This window comes from Chiloscyllium plagiosum, unplaced genomic scaffold (genome assembly GCF_037043375.1).
Source record: "Chiloscyllium plagiosum isolate Xiang-an unplaced genomic scaffold, Cpla_swu_hap1 HiC_scaffold_46, whole genome shotgun sequence".
NCBI lineage: Eukaryota > Metazoa > Chordata > Chondrichthyes > Orectolobiformes > Hemiscylliidae > Chiloscyllium > Chiloscyllium plagiosum.
The window spans coordinates 27,130,325-27,148,506 of record NW_028270184.1 but is presented as its reverse complement, the minus strand read 5'-3'; positions in this window follow the sequence as shown (position 1 = coordinate 27,148,506).

The following is an 18,182-nucleotide window of genomic DNA, read 5'->3' as shown; positions in this document are numbered from 1 at the left end:
GGATGGGTATATGAATAGGAAGGGTTTGGAGTGTTGGAGTGATATATGCCAGGTGCTGACAGGTGGGACGAGATTGGGTTGTGATACCTGGTCGGCGTGGACGAGTTGGAATGAAGCGTCTGTTTCCATGCTGTACATGTCTATAACCCTGTAGAATTCCATAAATCTGTTTAGACCACGAATCCGAGACTCAAACTGTTCAAATCCAGACGACGATCCCCAAAATTGTTATGACCCGGTGAAATCTCCTCAGCTAATTTAGATCAACAACACAGGAACGATTCAACCCGTAATGCAACCTGTTCAAACTTAAGAGACAAAGATTTATACCAAAAGTCACTATTTTACTAAAAATGAACAAGTTTATTATATAAGTTAAACAGGGAGAATTAACTAACAACTTCATTCTGGCCTTCCTGGGTGGCATGGTGGCACTGAGGCAACAGTACGCCTCCACCTTCATAACACAAGTCTGAAGTGATTTTTGACCTCCTGTAGGTCTGTCTCACATCTGACGCATTTTGTAAATGCATTGAGGTTATTTCAAAACTCTTTCAGTTTCCTGTGGCATTTTAGTTAAGTTCCATTAATTGCAGTTTCCTATGACATTTTAATTGAGTTCCATCTAACATCAAATAAAAGCAAGCAATTCTGCGAGCTAGAAATTCGACACACATGCAGGGAGTGTTTGGGAAAATTAGCAACTGTGACTGCATCCATGCTTTAGAACTTGCATTTACAGTGATCCTGAAACCTTCAAAATTTCGACAGCCCTAACACAGGTTGAAAATATTACTGAAACTACAGCTTCAGAATCTCATTCTGAAGCAAATTCAGTTTACTCAGTCTAAAATCCAACATTTATTCAATAACATGGAAAATTAATGTGCTGTGTTCTATCACAGTATTCCGTCGACAGAAAAAAACATGCTAAATCTGAACTGACTAATCACTGCACAATATATCTTCTATCAGCCATGAAGGAAAATGATGATAAATTTTATTTTAATTGCAACAAGTCATATTGAGTGAATATGATGGATTGTACCATATTATGCGAGCAAGGTATTCTCATAATTTTATTGCAGTATTTCTAATACATTCATTTAACATCCAAGGCCTCGACTTTCAATCCATTTAATGAGGCTTGCATTTTAAACTGAGGTGGGGCGGGGTGTGGTGGTGGTGTTCTCATCATCTGAATGAATTGCCAAACCTGATTTTTTAAAATCCTCCAGATGCAAGCATTATGTCCCACAATGATGCGTCAAGTATTTCTTGCCCCTATCCATTTCACATTCGATTTCAGGGCTGTGTTTTTCACGAAGGCTCGCTTTGCTCCACGAAGAAAATGTGTGTCCCACTCACCATTTAGCTGTTTGACCCGTTGAGATCATTAATGATTTGTGATTCGATGAGAAGAGCCATCACATTCACTAATAATGCATGACGTTTAATTGTAAGCGGTGTAAATGCGTGGCCAAATTCTCTCTCTGCTCTTTATTTGCAATTCGGACGACATTCATTTAGATATTTGCAAAGGCACATAATACGCAGCGATTTAGACAGCTTGCAATGTATGAATTGAATTTCAGAATATATAATTCCCTGGAAAATTTTTTTCAGCATTATATTTCAGTCGTGTGATTATTACTTTGCAGTCTGGGATAATGAATTTAAGGCTATATCAACTGCTAAGCAATGCATATTCTGTCACAACCTTGCCGTTGTAACGCTTTCCGAATTCTGAGGAAGATATTTAAATGTAACATTCAGCCAACTGAATGTGTAACCGTACTTGCAAACTGAGAACTACCTGCAGCACCACACATTATTGTCTTCATTGCGACCGCACTAGTGAATGAAGGTCTGTGTTGCCCGTTCATTTGAAATTGTCAGAGAGGATGCAAAAGAAGTTCGAACTCGGAGTTGATATGGAACCTCTGCTAGAGTTACAGCATGGAGCACTGAAAGCACTGACAAATTCAAAGCATGGCTCCGTCTGTTACATCGGAGCAGAATTAGGCTATTCACACCATTCAAGGGATGTTAAGGATTTGTAAAAGTACAGAGATCCTGAGGGATGTACAGTGCAGTGAAGCAATTGGAAATTTCAGAATGTCGGAGCAAGGATGTTGAGCATTCGTGCAACTGTTAGAGACCAGAGTTTGAGAGCTGTTTATCTAGGGGCTCATTGTTTGGTCGGTCAAGAAAAGAACGAGCTCTACAGTATCGATATGATTAGATTTGAAGATCGCTTTAAAATGGTTAATCCACAGTTGGGTAACTGTGGGTTTCACTCAAAGCTATTCACTGATCCATCCCCGCCCCAGATCAATGAGGAGATATCTGGGAATATTTACGGCGCTTGGGACTCAGCATATAAGCAGTAAGAATCTCCTGTCCTCTCTTCAGGAGGTGTGGACATTCAGAACGGGACATCCACGAGGCTGAGGGAATCATGGGTAAAAGGAACGGAGATGGAGAGGGTAACAAGAGTGTGTGGTGATGGAAAAAGCAGATCATGCAACATTCGAGGACCAGGTTAATCGACGTTTCGACAAGAGCCTTTCGTCGGGAATGGGGCTGGCAGCCTCGGGGGTGGAGAGTGAAATGAGAGGGATTTGACGCAGGAGAGAAGGTCTCTGAGATTGCAATAAGTGTATGGAAGTGGGGAAGAAGGTGATTGGTTGGAGCGGAGGGTGGAGTGGATTGATGGAAAGGAAGATTGACAGGTGGGATATGGGGATGGTATTAAGCTGGAAGGTTGGAACTGGGGTAAGATGTTTGGAGGGGAAATAAGGAAAATAGTGAAATGCACATTGGTGCCCTGGGAGTGAAGGGCCCGAAGGTTGAAGATGAGGGGTTCTTCCTCCAGGCGGGTGGTGATGGAGTGGCGATGGAGGGGGCGCAGGAACTGCATGTCCTTGGTAGTGTTGGAGGGGGAGATGAAATGTTTGGCCACGGGGCGGTGGGGTTGATTGGTGCGGGTGTTGCAGAAATGTCCTCTGAAGCCCTCTGTGAGAAGGCGTCCTGTCTCCCCATTGTAGAGGTGACCATATCAGGAGCAACGGACATTATAAATGACATGCGTGGAAGTTCAGGAGAAACTATGATGGACCATGTCAAGAGGATATGGTCAGGTTTACTCTAATGATTGGGATAAATGCATCAAATTCCTATTGTTTGCTATTAGTAACGTCACAAACGAATCTACTCAGTTCATTCCCTTTGAGTTAATTTTCGATCATGAAGTGAGAAACCCTTTGAAATTAAAGAAAATATTACAGGGCCAAAGTCAGAGATTTCAGAATTCGATTATGTATCGGACGTGATGGAATGATTTAATCGAGTAGGAGAGTTAGCTCTACAGAAGTTAAAGAGGGCACAGTGTAGATTGAAGCAGGTGGAATATTAAAACTTCTGAGACTTGGAAGTTTCCTATGGGGATAAATTGGTATTACTGTTTCCAATTATAGCAGATATCTTCAAAGCCACGTTTAGTGGTCCCTATCAAATTGAAAACAAAAATGAGTCAGGTGAATTATTTAGTAAAGGTGCTATCAATGAAACGCGTGTATCAAGTATGTCATGTGAAGATGTTGAAAACATATAGTAGAGAGACAGAACTGGAGAAACGAGGCTAGTCTCTTCCCCCAGAGTGAGGCATTAAATCTAGATGAGATGGATTTTGAGGTACCTCAGAATAGATTGAAAATGAAGAAGTCCTTGAGGAATTGGATAGATTACTAAGCTATCTTTCTCAGGAGCATAGAATGGTGTTGAAATATTTGAAACATAAGGAACGATGTAAAAATCAGATCAGGAGGACAAATGCTATTGTATATGAATTAGATGTAAGGAATACTGTTCCTATGAAACAATATGCCTATCAGCTTTTTTGCTTTCAAAGCCAGACAGGTCGAAATAGAGTTGGAGGCCATGATCGATGAGAACAAAGCGAGTGGTGTTTGCCGATCGTCTTAGTTCCCAAAACTGACGAGAACCAACTATTCTCTACGGATTATCAGAAGGTCAACGCCATTAACAAATCGGACTCATATCCAATTCCGAGGTTGGAGGACTGTATCAATAATGTCGGACAAGCCGTTTACTTTACCAAAATTAGACTTAATGCGTGGTTACAGGGATGTACCTTTAATAGAGACGGCAAAATACATTTCTCCCATTTTGACGTTAAATTGGCGTCATTAGTTTAAAGTGATGCCTTTGGAATGAAGAATGCTGCTGCCACATTCCCAAGACTCATGAACAAAGCTTTGGTTAGGTTATCAACCTGTGCAGTCTATTTGGACAATGTAGTGATCTTTAATAAGTTCTGGAAAGATCACTTGGTACAGTTGGCAGAGCTAGTTGAATGACTGCGAGAAGCAAAACTGGTGATGAAGTAAATAAAACGGAATTTGTGAAAACGGAGGTGATGATCTTGGAACATAAAATCGGTAATGGAAGGATGACCCCCTTCCCTTGTAACACATAACGATGGCTGTCGATAAATTTCCACGACCAACCTCAAAGAAAGAGGTGTTTTGACTTTTCGGACTCAGCGAATTCTGACGGAAGTTTATTGCAAACGTGAGCAGTGTAATTGCACCGTTAACAGATTTTCTGAAGAAGATCACAACGTTTCGGTGGACAGAGCCATGCCAAGAGGCATTCAACCATTTGAATCGATATTCACAACAAACAAGTTTTTGCAACACCAAACGTTTCAAAACTATTATAGTCGCCATCGATGCTATTGATTTTGGAGTTGGAGCTGTACTCCTACAGGGAGTGAAGATGGAATTGAACTGCCAGTTGGTTACTTTTCGAAAAAGATAAACATCTAACAGAGGAAATGCGCCACAATCAAAGATGTGCCATTGAGTTTGGTACTGACTTTACAATATTTAAATTTGTATTTCATGAACAATGTTTCTTAGACGAGTTGTACGTGGATCACAATCCGCTTATATACTTAGAATGTTTTAAAGTTGAGATTGTTAGACTATTTCGTTGGAATCTTATATTACAGACGTTAAATTAAAAAAAAACATACATGTCCAGTCGGAAGAATGTAATCACAGATGTGTTATCGCAGATTTAACTGATAGAGTTTAGATGACACACACACACAGGTGTTAGGGAAAAAGTTAAGGTGAACTGATACTAAAGTTATTTGTATGTTAGGATAACGTGTTTAAAAAGTAGAGAAAGAAAATGAAGCAATCTTTTCATTATGATGGTTGATTCTTTTGTTAAGCGGGGAACTATTAAAAGCACAGAACTTCCGGACACAAGAACAAGTGTGCTCAATAAGGCAACAATGCATGGAACACTTGGTCAAACAAAATGATCAGCTCGTTGCCTGGGTCCAAAACAAGAACAGGTTCGAATCCGGCCAAATATTTTAGATTATATCCCGAACACTACCAAACTCCAATCCTGTTTGAATTAAGTATATTGACAATCTTGAAAGCCAATGATGCTTTGCGGATATAGGACCAGGGAAAATTGAACAGTTGAGAAGAGAACAGCCAATTCCAAGTATGTAACGGATTACTTGATAAAATATATATCTTTAAAGTACCGTTTCGATGATTAGCCTTTAACGCAGAAATTCCTAAAAGGGAGAATAAAAGACACAGGAAGATCTGAAGAGAAGAACCTAAAGTTGCCTGAATTAGTGATAAGAAGTGTTGTTTGGTAAATCTTAATTGGATGTTTTATCGGACTAGTTTTACAGAAGGGAAGGGAAAAGATAGGTTCGAGAAATAAATTGCAAATAGTGGTTAGTTAATTATTCTCTCTTATTCTTTAAGAAATAATGTTGTTAATTTTATTCAACATCGTTGTTGTCCACTCGAATTTTTACAGCTTACTGCATGGGTAAATCTTTTCTGTGTTACTGGTTTTAAATTAAGTAGGAGATTGTACCCTATGTCGTAATACTAAGAACATACTAACAAGGGAATAGGCCCTCCATCCCAGCAAGCCTGCACTGGCACATGATGCCTTTCGAAGTAAAAAAGAAAGCTTTTGCGTCTACACATCCCATGTCTTTCTATTTTCCGCCGACTCATCCCTGTTTCAAGATTCCTCTAAAACGTTACTAAAGTATTTTCTTCTCCACTGTCAGTGCATTTCAAGCACTTTCATATTTTTCCAGAAAAGAAAAATAACCTGTCATATCTCCGTCAAACTTAGCGACTTTTACTGAAACATATAACTCCGAGTCATTGACATTTCTACCCCAGATGAAAATGACCTCTAGCTCCCCATCTACCTGTGCCTTTAATAATTTTGTAAATGACTATCAGGTAGCGCCTCAGCCACTGATGTCCATGTGAAAACCAACCATATCGTCCAATTTCTCCTTCAGATTAATATCCTCCAAACTAGATCAAATTCTGGTAAAGCGTTTCACTCGCTCTCCAATACCTCATTCTGCTGGTGTGTAAACCAATACTGGACACAATATTCCAAATATGGCCACAGTAAATTTCTACACCGCCGCAACATGATCCGCCAATATTTATACTGTCTGCTCCCATGGATGTACCCAAGTCTTCATAATGACTGTAATTACCCGTGTTGTCGCTTTCAGGGAATTGTGGAGCTGTGCCCTGATATCCCTTCCGATGTTGATATGACTAATAGTTATTTTCTTCTACTGAAACTTCTCTCCTGCATTAGCCCTTCTAAAATGCATCATCTCGCAACTGTCCAGAAAAAATTGCATGTGTTTTATTTCTCTCTCCAAGTCTTTAGACGACCTAAATCATGCTGAGTCCTCTCGTAATCATACTCACGATCCACAACTTCCTCACTCTAATCACTTATCTCCAGTCACAGAAGCACCATTCCACTCATACTCTGTCTCCTATGATCTCGCAGTTAAGGATCCATTTTACTGACCTACTGCTGATCCCGTTTGACTTCACCTTATGTGTGAGCCTACCATAAGGAGCTCCATCAAAGGCCTTGCTAAGGTCCATATGTCCACTATCATGTCCCGTTCCCGTATCAATCACATTTTTTAATTCTCCAAAAGTTTCAATTGAATTAGTGCGTCATGAACGTCCCCACACAAAGCCATTCCTTTAGTGCATAGGCCATTTTTGTTCCAAATGTGCGTCAACTGCATCTGTAAGAATGTTCTCCAGTAATTTCCCTACCACTGACGTAAGGCTCACGAACGGAAATTTCTTCCAATTAACTATAATGCCCTTCTCCACCAAAGAAACAATATTTACTCTTCTCCCATTCTCTGGAAACTCTCCAGTGATCGAAAGTGCATAAAAACAAAGTCCACAACGCCCCAACATTTTGTTCCTTCACTTCCATCAATACTATGGGATTTATCGAATCATATTCAACAGACGTGTCTAACTTTATGCTTGCAAAAACGACCAGTACATTCCCCAATATTTCAAAATTGCAGTGCTCTGGAATATCGCCATATCCTTCTCTCGACTTACCATCCACAGTGTCCTTCTCCTTTGTGAATACCAATACAAAATAATCGTTAAGGACATCAACCACTTCCTCCATTTCCACGCATTAATTCCCTCCCTTGTCCAGGCATGGAATCCTCTTTCCTTGACTACTCCCTTACTCCTGATAAACCAGTTTGTGATTTAACTTAATCCCGTTTCCCAAATACATTCCAGAATGTCTTTTAGCTCTCCGAGTTCCGTGTTCACATTTTTGATGTGCTTTAAAAATACTTTTCGAGTCCTTTGAGTGTCTTCGGTTTCCACACTCTTACAACTTCCTCCTTTTCATTTTTTGAAAGAGCTCATAGTTTCTCATGTCACCAAAGGTTCCCAAATCGTGCCATCCTGATCACTCTGTATCGATGATCGGATCTCATACTCCGAAATGCAGGAACATTGAGACAGTTTAGTAGAGTGTTCCAGGAAATGGCTGGTGTAATTCAATGTGAGCAAAAGCGAGGTCTTGCACTTTGGAGAAACGAACACGGGCATGGACTATTTTGTAAGTGATGAGAAAATTCTTGAAGCCAACGTACTAAGGGATCTGGGAGTGCTAGCCCAGGATTATAGAACATAGAACATAGAACATAGAAGAATACAGCGCAGTACAGGCCCTTGGGCCCTCGATGTTGCGCCGATCCAAGCCCACCTAAACTACACTAACCCACTATCCTCCATATACCTATCCAATGCCCTCTTAAATGCCCATAAAGAGGGAGAGTCCACCACTGTTACTGGCAGGGCATTCCATGAACTAACGACTCGCTGAGTGAAGAACCTACCCCTAACATCAGTCCTATATCTACCCCCCCTTAATTTAAAGCTATGCCCCCTTGTAATACCCGACTCAATACGCGGGAAAAGGTTCATACTGTCGACCCTATCTAACCCCCTAATCATCTTGTACACCTCAATCAAGTCACCCCTAAACCTTCTTTTCTCTAGTGAAAACAGCCCCAAGTGCCTCAGTCTTTCCTCATACGATTTTCCTTCCATACCAGGCAACATCCTGGTAAACCTCCTCTGCACCCGTTCCAATGCCTCCACATCCTTCCTATAGTATGGCGACCAAAACTGCACACAATATTCCAGATGCGGCCGTACCAGAGTCTTATACAACTGCATCATGACCTCAGGACTCCGGAACTCAATTCCTCTACCAATAAAAGCCAGTACGCCATATGCCTTCCTCACCGCACTATTTACCTGGGTGGCAACTTTCAGAGATCTGTGTACATGGACACCAAGATCCCTCTGCTCATCCACACTACCAAGTATCCGACCATTAGCCCAGTACCCCATCTTTTTGTTATTCTTCCCAAAGTGAATCACCTCGCACTTAGCTACATTGAATTCCATCTGCCACCTTTCTGCCCAGCTCTGCAGCTTCTCTATATCCTGCTGTAACCTGCCACATGCTTCCTCACTGTCAACAACTCCTCCGACTTTCGTGTCATCCGCAAACTTGCTCACCCAACCTTCTAACCCCTCTTCCAGGTCATTTATAAAAATGACAAACAGCAATGGTCCCAAAACAGATCCTTGCGGAACACCGCTAGTGACGGCACTCCATGAAGAAACTTTGCCATCAACTACTACCCTCTGTCTTCTTCCATCCAGCCAATTCCTAATCCAAACCTCCAACTCACCCTCAATGCCATATCTCCGTATTTTCTGCAGTAGCCTACCATGGGGAACCTTATCAAACGCCTTACTAAAATCCATATATACCACATCTACCGCTTTCCCCTCATCAACCTCCTTCGTCACCTTTTCAAAGAATTCAATAAGGTTTGTGAGGCACGACTTGCCCTTCACAAAACCATGCTGACTATCCTTGATCACATTATTCCTATCTAGATGTGCATAAATCCTATCCCTTACAATTCTCTCTAAGACTTTGCCCACAACAGAAGTGAGACTCACCGGCCTATAGTTACTAGGGCTATCCCTACTCCCCTTTTTGAACAAGGGAACCACATTTGCTATCCTCCAGTCTTCTGGGACTACTCCTGTAGACAAAGAGGACATAAAAATCAAGGCCAATGGCTCTGCAATCTCCTCCCTTGCTTCCCAGAGAATCCTAGGATAAATGCCATCAGGCCCAGGGGACTTATCTATTTTCACCTTTTCCAGGATTTCCAACACCTCTTCTCTACATACCTCAAAGCCATCCATTCTACTTATTTGTGCCTCAATATTCTCATCGACAACACTGCCCTGTTCCTGAGTGAATACTGAAGAAAAGTATTCATTCAGTGTCTCCCCAATCTCTTCCGCCTCCACACGCAACTTCCCCCTACTATCCTTGACTGGACCTATTCCTACCCTAGTCATTCTTTTATTCCTAACATACCTATAGAAAGCCTTAGGGTTTTCCCTAATCCTATCTACTAAGGACCTTTCATGTCCCCTCCTTGCTGCTTTTAGCTCTCTCTTCAGGTCCTTCCTGGCTACCCTATAACTCTCAATCGCCCCAATTGAACCTTCACGTCTCATCTTGAGATAGGCCGCCCTCTTCCATTTAACAAGGGCGGTTGACTTGGAGGTTGAGTCCATGATTAAAAAAGCAAATGTAACTTTGCTATTTATTTCAAGAGGGTTGAAATGTAAAAGCAGTGATGTGCTACTGAGACTTCATGAAGATCTGCTTAGGTCCATTTAGAATACAGTGTATAGCTTTGGGCCTCACACCTCAGGAAGGACAAAGTGGCACTGGAGCGTGTCCAACGGAGATTCACATGGATGTTCCCTGGAATGTTAGACCTAACATACGATGAACGGCTGAGTAACCTGGAATGGTATTCATTAGAGTTTAGAAGGTTGAGGGGAGACTGAGTGGAAACTTACAAGACATTGCATAGCTAAGAAAGAGAAGACGCTGGGAAATTGTTTCCGTCAGGTGAGGATACTACGACTTGTGGGCACAGTCTTAGAATTAGATGAGGTCAACTTAGAACGGAAATGTGGAGATATGTATTCAGCCAGAGATGGTGGGCCAGTGGAGTTCATTTCCATGGAGTGCACTGCAAGCCGGGATATGAAATGTCTTCAAGGCAGAGATTGATAAATTCCTAATCTCGCAAGTATGTAAGGGATACGGGCAGAGTGCGGGTACATGGCATTGAAATGTCCATCAGCCATGATTAAATGGTGGAGTGGACTCGATGGCCCGAATGGCGTTACTTCCACTCGTATTTCTTATGGTCTTATCGAAAAGGTTGTGACGGGCTTCTCATACAATTCCCTCCGATTCATCACTATATACCACATTGTTGATGTGTCTTTAAATTTCAATTCAAATTAAGAATCACATGCAAAACATCTACAGCTAGAGGCGGTTTCTGTTGTTTGCCTTTTATGTTCCTTGTTTTACTTATCTTCATTTTCTTTATTGAAAATACGTCTGCTAAACATCGGCTTGCTCTTTCTTGCCAGCATCATTTCATATACACTGTTTCCTTTATAAATTATTTTTGGGTCCCACCCCTCCATATTCCATACTCCTCTGTAGTAAAGAGATCACTCTGCATGACATTACCGAAGCCTTTGTGAGTCTGTATGTTTGCAGGCTTCCCGGAAACCCTGGATTTAGCAGCCTGACACTTGTTATTTTTGGGAACACGCTTTCTCAGAACCACTTTTAGCTACCTGCTATTGTACTGATTCTAGGAGAAAATGAAGACTGGAATCAGAGTCAATAGTGTGAAGCTGGAAAAGCACAACCGATCAGAAAGCATCCAAGGAGCAGGAGAATCGACATTTCGGACATGAGGCATTCATCAAGTATGAGGCTGTGAGCGGCCGGAGTAGAGAGATAAATAGGTGTGTGTGTGTGTGTGGGGGGGGGGGGGGATAGGGCGTTAGGACGGGGAGAAGTTACCTGAGAGTGTAATCGATTGATGGATATGGGGATGGTAGTGATAGGTCAGCGAGGAGGTGGAGCAGATGGGTGGAATGGAATCTGGACAGGTAGGACAGGTCATGTGTGAGATGCAATTCCAAATTAAGGGCTCATGCCTGAAAAGTCGATTCTCCTGTTCCTCGGATTCTGCCTGACCAGATATGTTTTTCCAGCACCACATTCTCGACACTGTTCTGATTCTGATTATTCTATTTGTTATTGTTTCCTATTCAACTGAATGACATTTTCCCAGGTTATTGAAATGAGCATCGATCATGCTAAGAAGACAAGTCTTAATCTAACTTTGTCCTTTGAAATACTTACGTCAAAATCAAATGAATTATGAACACTATTCTCTAAATCATGACCGTTTCCTTCGGAATGGCAGTGGTAATGACCGTGGAAGATGCTGCCTAACTAATAATACAGTACGCACACCTTCTGTTGAATGTCTGTGTTGGAGAGAGTGAGTGATTGAAGATTGCTGCCAATCAACTAGGTTCCTTATTCCGTGACTGTATCAAGCTGTTTAAGTACTGTTAGAGCTGCATTCGTTTAGAGAAGTGGATATTAGACCATCATACTCCTGACTTGGGACTCAGAATTAATCGGCAGGCTTTCGTAAGATAGGAGAACAGGTACGAGCTGCAGGGTTCCTAGCTTCTGATCTCATGTTCTCATCATAGAAGCTATATGGTCTTGGATTAACGCGAGAATGTCCGTTCCAATGGATTCAGCAGGTGAATGTCATTGGATGCCAAATTGGAATGGTGGCACGATTTATATTCGTAATTTTGTAGCACTTGTGTATCACAAATGTTACTTCCTATCTTTCAGCCCAAGCCTGGCTGTTGGTCAAGTCTTGCTGCATTCGTACCTGGATTGATTTTGTGATCTTACGAGTTTGGAATTGTGAAATCATGAGAGAACTTCATCACCTCTGACCTTTTGAAAGAGCCAGCATTTAGATGAGCGTTTCTCCCTTGTATCTGCTGTCTGTGTCCTTGTGGACATCCGTGGGTTTGTGAGGTTATGTCTATGAAGCCTTGGCGCAGTGAATCTTGTAGATGTTATATACTGATCCGAATGAGCATCAGTGGCGGAGGGGGATGGATAGTAATCATGCGGACTGGTTTTAAACAGTGTTATTCCTAGGACGTATCCATCATAGTTTTTGGGGCCACTCATTGGCACACCAAAATACAGACGAGCAAATAAACTTCACCAAAAACTCAAAACAGGTATTAGAAGCCTGACGCTACTTCATCCACTCCACCCAACAATTCTTGAACATCACCCATGCACCAAGCTAGGGGAAGACGAAGTCATGGTTACCTTCGACGTAACAAAATAAAGTAATATCAGCCTGGCCAAAGAAACACAAACTGCACACTAAGAGACGGAACCAAGGACACAAGTAACAAAAAGCACCAACTCCATCAGCAAGGACAGCATCTTCAAGGTAGGAGTCCTGTGCCTCACTGCCAATTTTACTTTCAACGACAAGCCATACAAACAAGTCAACGGGACACGCATGGGATTACCCATACCAGGATTCTTAGCAGAAGCAGTTATCCGGAAACTCTTACAAACAACCCTTCACATGTTCCAAACCATTTTTTGCATCCGCTAGTTGAATGATACGTTTTTGCATCCCGAAATGGAACAAATTCGAAGAAACCTGCAATCTCATAAACAACATATTTACTGGTATAATATTCATCAAGAGGAAGAGAACAAAAACAGACTCCCCTTCCCAGACGATGTGCTTTAGTCCGAAACATCGATTTTCTTGCTCATCGGATGCTTCCTGACATGCTGTGCTTTTCCAGCACCACTCTAATCTTGAATCTAATCTCCAGCATTCGAAGTACCCACTTTCCTCTTCCGAGATGTCACAATGAAAACGTTGAAGTTGAGATGTCACACTGTGGCTGTAGAGAACATTGCTGAGGACACCATGTTGATCAGTATTGTTGATCAAATCTCCGCTCAGTATCCTCTGTTCCAAACTTTCCTCATAATTGCACTTTCACTTTCACAGAATAACGAATTTCCTCTGTATTCTCTCCAGTTCAATTCCATCCTTCATTGTGACAGTGTGCCCAGAACTGCACACAGTCCGCAAGCTGCGAATGAACTTATTATGTATACAGTTCCAGCATAAGCTTCCTGATCTTATGTTCTGCACTTTGGATGATCGAGAAAATGAAGCCATTCTCTCACTGAAAGATATTATTGAAGTGTTGTTTTACCTTCTGGGATCAGCACACGCTGTCAATCCTCTCAGTTGCTGTGTATTCCTCTCTATCGTTGTTGCCCCCAAATGCTTTGTCTTGCACTTCTCTTGGTTGTGTGCTTCATTCACCTGGGCCCAGTAGATTCTGATTTTAAACGGTATGCTGTGTGTTCTCTTATCAAATCCAAGTATATCACATCAAGTTGCAAGTTACTGTCTCGAACCGAAGCAGAAAGGTTAATTTCGCATGATCCTTCTTAAACAAATCTATGTCGCCTGCCTACGACCCCCTGGACAGAGAGACAGCAAAAAAAAAATCAGTAGTGCTCGAAATTCTAAGTATGGTGAGAAAAAAGTTGAATTAATTAGGAAAGAAGTGGTTTCAGAGAAATTATTGGGAATGAAAGCCTAGATAGATTTATGGTATTGGAATCATGTAAGAGAAATTGACTTGTAGATAAATTATGGAGAAACGATCGATTCAACGCATTGGATTATCGGAAAAAAAGAATCAAGAAACCCAAGCTTAGTGGAGAAAATCACACCTTATGGAATTGGGGCTAATTTATCACCATGTTTTCAGAATGGGCGAGCTGACAGAAAGCAATATGTTTTTGCATCCAAAGGCTTAAGTGGTATCGCAAGGATCTGATCTTCGGCCCCAGTTATCTCGATACATATCAAACATTTTGTTGAGGGATTCAAATTTAATGTTTCCAAGCATGCTGATGTCACAAAACAATGTCTGGTTATGAGTAGATGAGGAGGAAATTAGAAAAGCTCTAATTTGATTTAGACAAGTAGAGTGAAGCAGGAAATTCATGGCAGACAAAGGGCGATTTGGACTTTGCGCACTGTGGTGATAGATAGAAAACAGCAGCCGATATTTGAAAAAGGATTGTTTGAAAAATGTTGATCTATAAAGTGATTTATCTGCTTTTTATTGTTTTCTTCAGCGCAGACCTCTGACGTCAATGCAGTACAGTGTGGTCTTAAGCTTGATATCAATACGAGAATGACTTTTTCACGCCGAGCAATGTACATAGACCCACGTGGTGGGCAGCTGTAACATTGAAAAGAGATCTGGATATCCTTATCACCAGTCAGTGAAAGCAATATTTCAGGTGAAGAAAGCAATGAGGATGATAAATGATGTGTTGACCTTCATTGTCAACAACCTGCCACCACTACCTTCGTTTCTTATCTTCGAGCTAATGACATCCAGCTCTCCACGGATTCAATATAATCTAACGTTACTAACAGACTATCATGTGAAAAATTGTCGAACACCTTACTGACTCCATGTCGCAAACATCTGCTGCTGTGCCTTCATCATTCTTTTTCATCCTTTCTTTAAAAACATCAATGAACTTAGTGACACACGATTTCCCACGCACAAAGCCCTGTTGACTACCTCTACTCAGTCTTTTCTTTTCCAAATACAAGTTTTTCTAAATACAATTATTTCCAGTCCCTCAGAATATCCTCCAAGATCTTGCCCACACTTACGTCAGGCTCACCGGTGTGTTATTCCCTGGCGTTTCCTTATCACCTTTCCGACATAATGGTACGACATTAGCCAAACTCCAATCTTCTGCCACCGCATTTGTGGATATCCATGATGCAGATATCTCATTCAGATGCCCAAACAATCACTTCCTTAGCATTCCAAGGGGTTTAGCGTTATAACTGATCAGGTCCCAGGGCTATATCCGCCTTTGTGCATTTTAATACTTCAATTCTTCCTCTTCTCTCGTACAGAAACTTCCCAAGATAACGCTATGTATTTCCACAATTTCTCTAGGTTCCATAAACTTCTCCACAACAAATATTGATATGAAGTATTCATATAGTATCTCACACAACATCTGTGTTTCCACAGATAGGTGGCGTTGCAGTTCTCTCCCCAACTGTTCTCTTTCCCTTACTGAATTGGTAGAATCCCTTTGGATTCTCCCTGACACTATTTACTGAAGAGTTCTCTTCTCCCCATTTTGGCCCCCTGGTTTGCCTCTTGCGCATAAAACTGCTGTCGTTGTACCCCTCAATGGATTCACGTGATCATTCCTCTCCAAACCTATCCTATACTTTCTTCTGTTTCTTGAGCAGAGCCTCACCTTCTACCCATGCAAAATACGTTACAACTGCCAACATTGCCCTACTTATGAACAGGAATATACTGCTGTTAGACTCTGTAATCTCGTTTCTGAAGGTATCCCACTATTATGCGAATAATCTCACCTAAGTAGTTTTTCAAAATACTTAGCTAAAACGTTCATTATTGGCCTTACGAAATTCAGAACTTTAATATTTATGTCAGGATAATCCTTCTCCATATCTCTTTTAGAACTAACAGTTACGGCATAACAAGCGCAAGACTTCTTGCAACAGGCACGAAAGGCTGAATGGTCTCCTCCTGTAACTTTCTTACATAAATATGGTGAAAGTTTGGACGCCCTGTTTCGGACAAACCCACCCAATGCTCTAAATGATGTCCAAATGTGACGACACGATTTGAAAACATTTCATTTTACGATAGGTGCAGCATTACATGAAGTCAATAAGCCATAAATATTGTTACCCTGATTTATGATCTCTATTAATTTCCCCATCAGTCACCTTTTGCGGCTGGTTTCTTATAAACAGGGTGGAATGTGTACAACTCTGCTGTGGCATGGCACTATTCCCACATACAATGAAGAAGAATTAAAAACATTGAAAGATTTATGGTCCATCCTTCAAAAACCCTCTTCCATTCTCACCATACCCCCTGAGTAAATGTTCCCTTTTATTAGGACATGAAAAGTGATGAAAGGAAGGGGTTAACTGAAACTGTTTGTACAGTGACTGTGATTAATGAGATTCTCCATTGGATGCTAATTATCTCAGTGGAGGGTTTGAATCGTTTTAATGAAACATGCGCTCCATTTATTGTGTTATATCAAAACATGAGTGGCAGCCACTGAAGCATTAGCAGGAATCAGCAGCTCCAGAAAGAAGGGGAGAACAGATCAGAATCTGACTGAATTGTACTGGAGTGTTCCATAATGGATCAGAATCTGAGTACATTATACCGGAATGTTCCAACAGTGGACAGGGATTTAGCCTGGAATATTTGGGCTCTATCTACATATTATGATTATTTGCCATTGTCTGGGCGGATTGCATATGTACTTTACATTATTCAATATATTTATTATCCTATCCTGGCTATCATCGGTGTCCCTGGTAAGTCTTACTTTTCAATTATTAATTATATAACGTTTTTGAACACAATACTGTTATTTTCATTTACTCGACTCTTCTTGCTACTGCTATCGTACTAGGTGAGAGTCTGAACCCAGATATTCAATCCACAAACCAGTACTACCAACATCAGTCAGCATGTTGATGCACTCTCTCTCCCTCTTTCCTTCAAGCAGAGTCCCTTGTGTGTCTCTCTGTTGACCTATTCAGTTTCAGCTGTGAACCAGGAATTATTGTATCACTGCCCTTGTTATTTAATATTGGGAGTGTGGAGGTTACTCTCTCATGTTCTGGTTACAAGCCTCATTTCCTTACTCTCAGTCCAACCCATTGCGAGCCAGTGTCTGAGCCTGAAAGAGGCAAAGTGCAGCTGTGGTGATCGCTTTGACCATGAACTGATTCCTGTCACCATAACTGACCATTTCGTTTGTCATTCATAACAACTCAAGAATGCATTTCACTCACTTAGCCCATCTGGAACCTTGACCTACAGTCTTACTGATGTCGATAATTTCCTGCTGACAATTCCAGCATCAAACCTGCAGAAGCAAATTTGGGTTGACACTCCATGACTCGTATCTGAAATCACAGCGAAATCTGATCCATCCAACATTCCTGTGTGCAGTGATGTATATTGCTATCGGGCCTCGTAATGACATTATTTTAATATTCGCAAACACGACATCATATCTGTTCGTCAATATTTCCCTCGCCCATTACCCAAACACCTCCCAGTTTCTCATATTCAAAATGACTTCCTCCATTGGTGCACTTTGCCCGACAATGACTTTCACATCGACTACCGCATCAGATGCATGCATGCACACATGAAACACTGTGCCTTGAGCTGGTACATTGAGATACAGACATAGATTTGCGGGAACCCCAATTACTGTCACTCGCAGTATGGGCTGCAAATCGTCCCGTGTTTGCAGATATCTAGTCCACGTATCACAGCAATATACTGACAAAGCTTTGCAATACTCCCAATGTAGGGTTCATAGCTTGACCAATGCACTAACACCGTCTGCACAGCTCTCTGTGCTTGTCTGTTACCTTGTCTCGGTTTCGACTGCCCGAACTGGTTCTGAGAGACAGTTTCAGAATGTGATGTAACGTGCCAGAGCAGTTGACCTGGCAATGCCTCTTTTTTTTATATTCTCATTCTTTTGAATTAAACCCCTCAAAGCGTAAAACCTCTGCCTTTTCTTTCCGTTATATTTCCACAACATGTACTCAGTTAAAGAATTATCTTCTTCTATCTATTTGTGAGGCTCTCTGTCCATCTGTA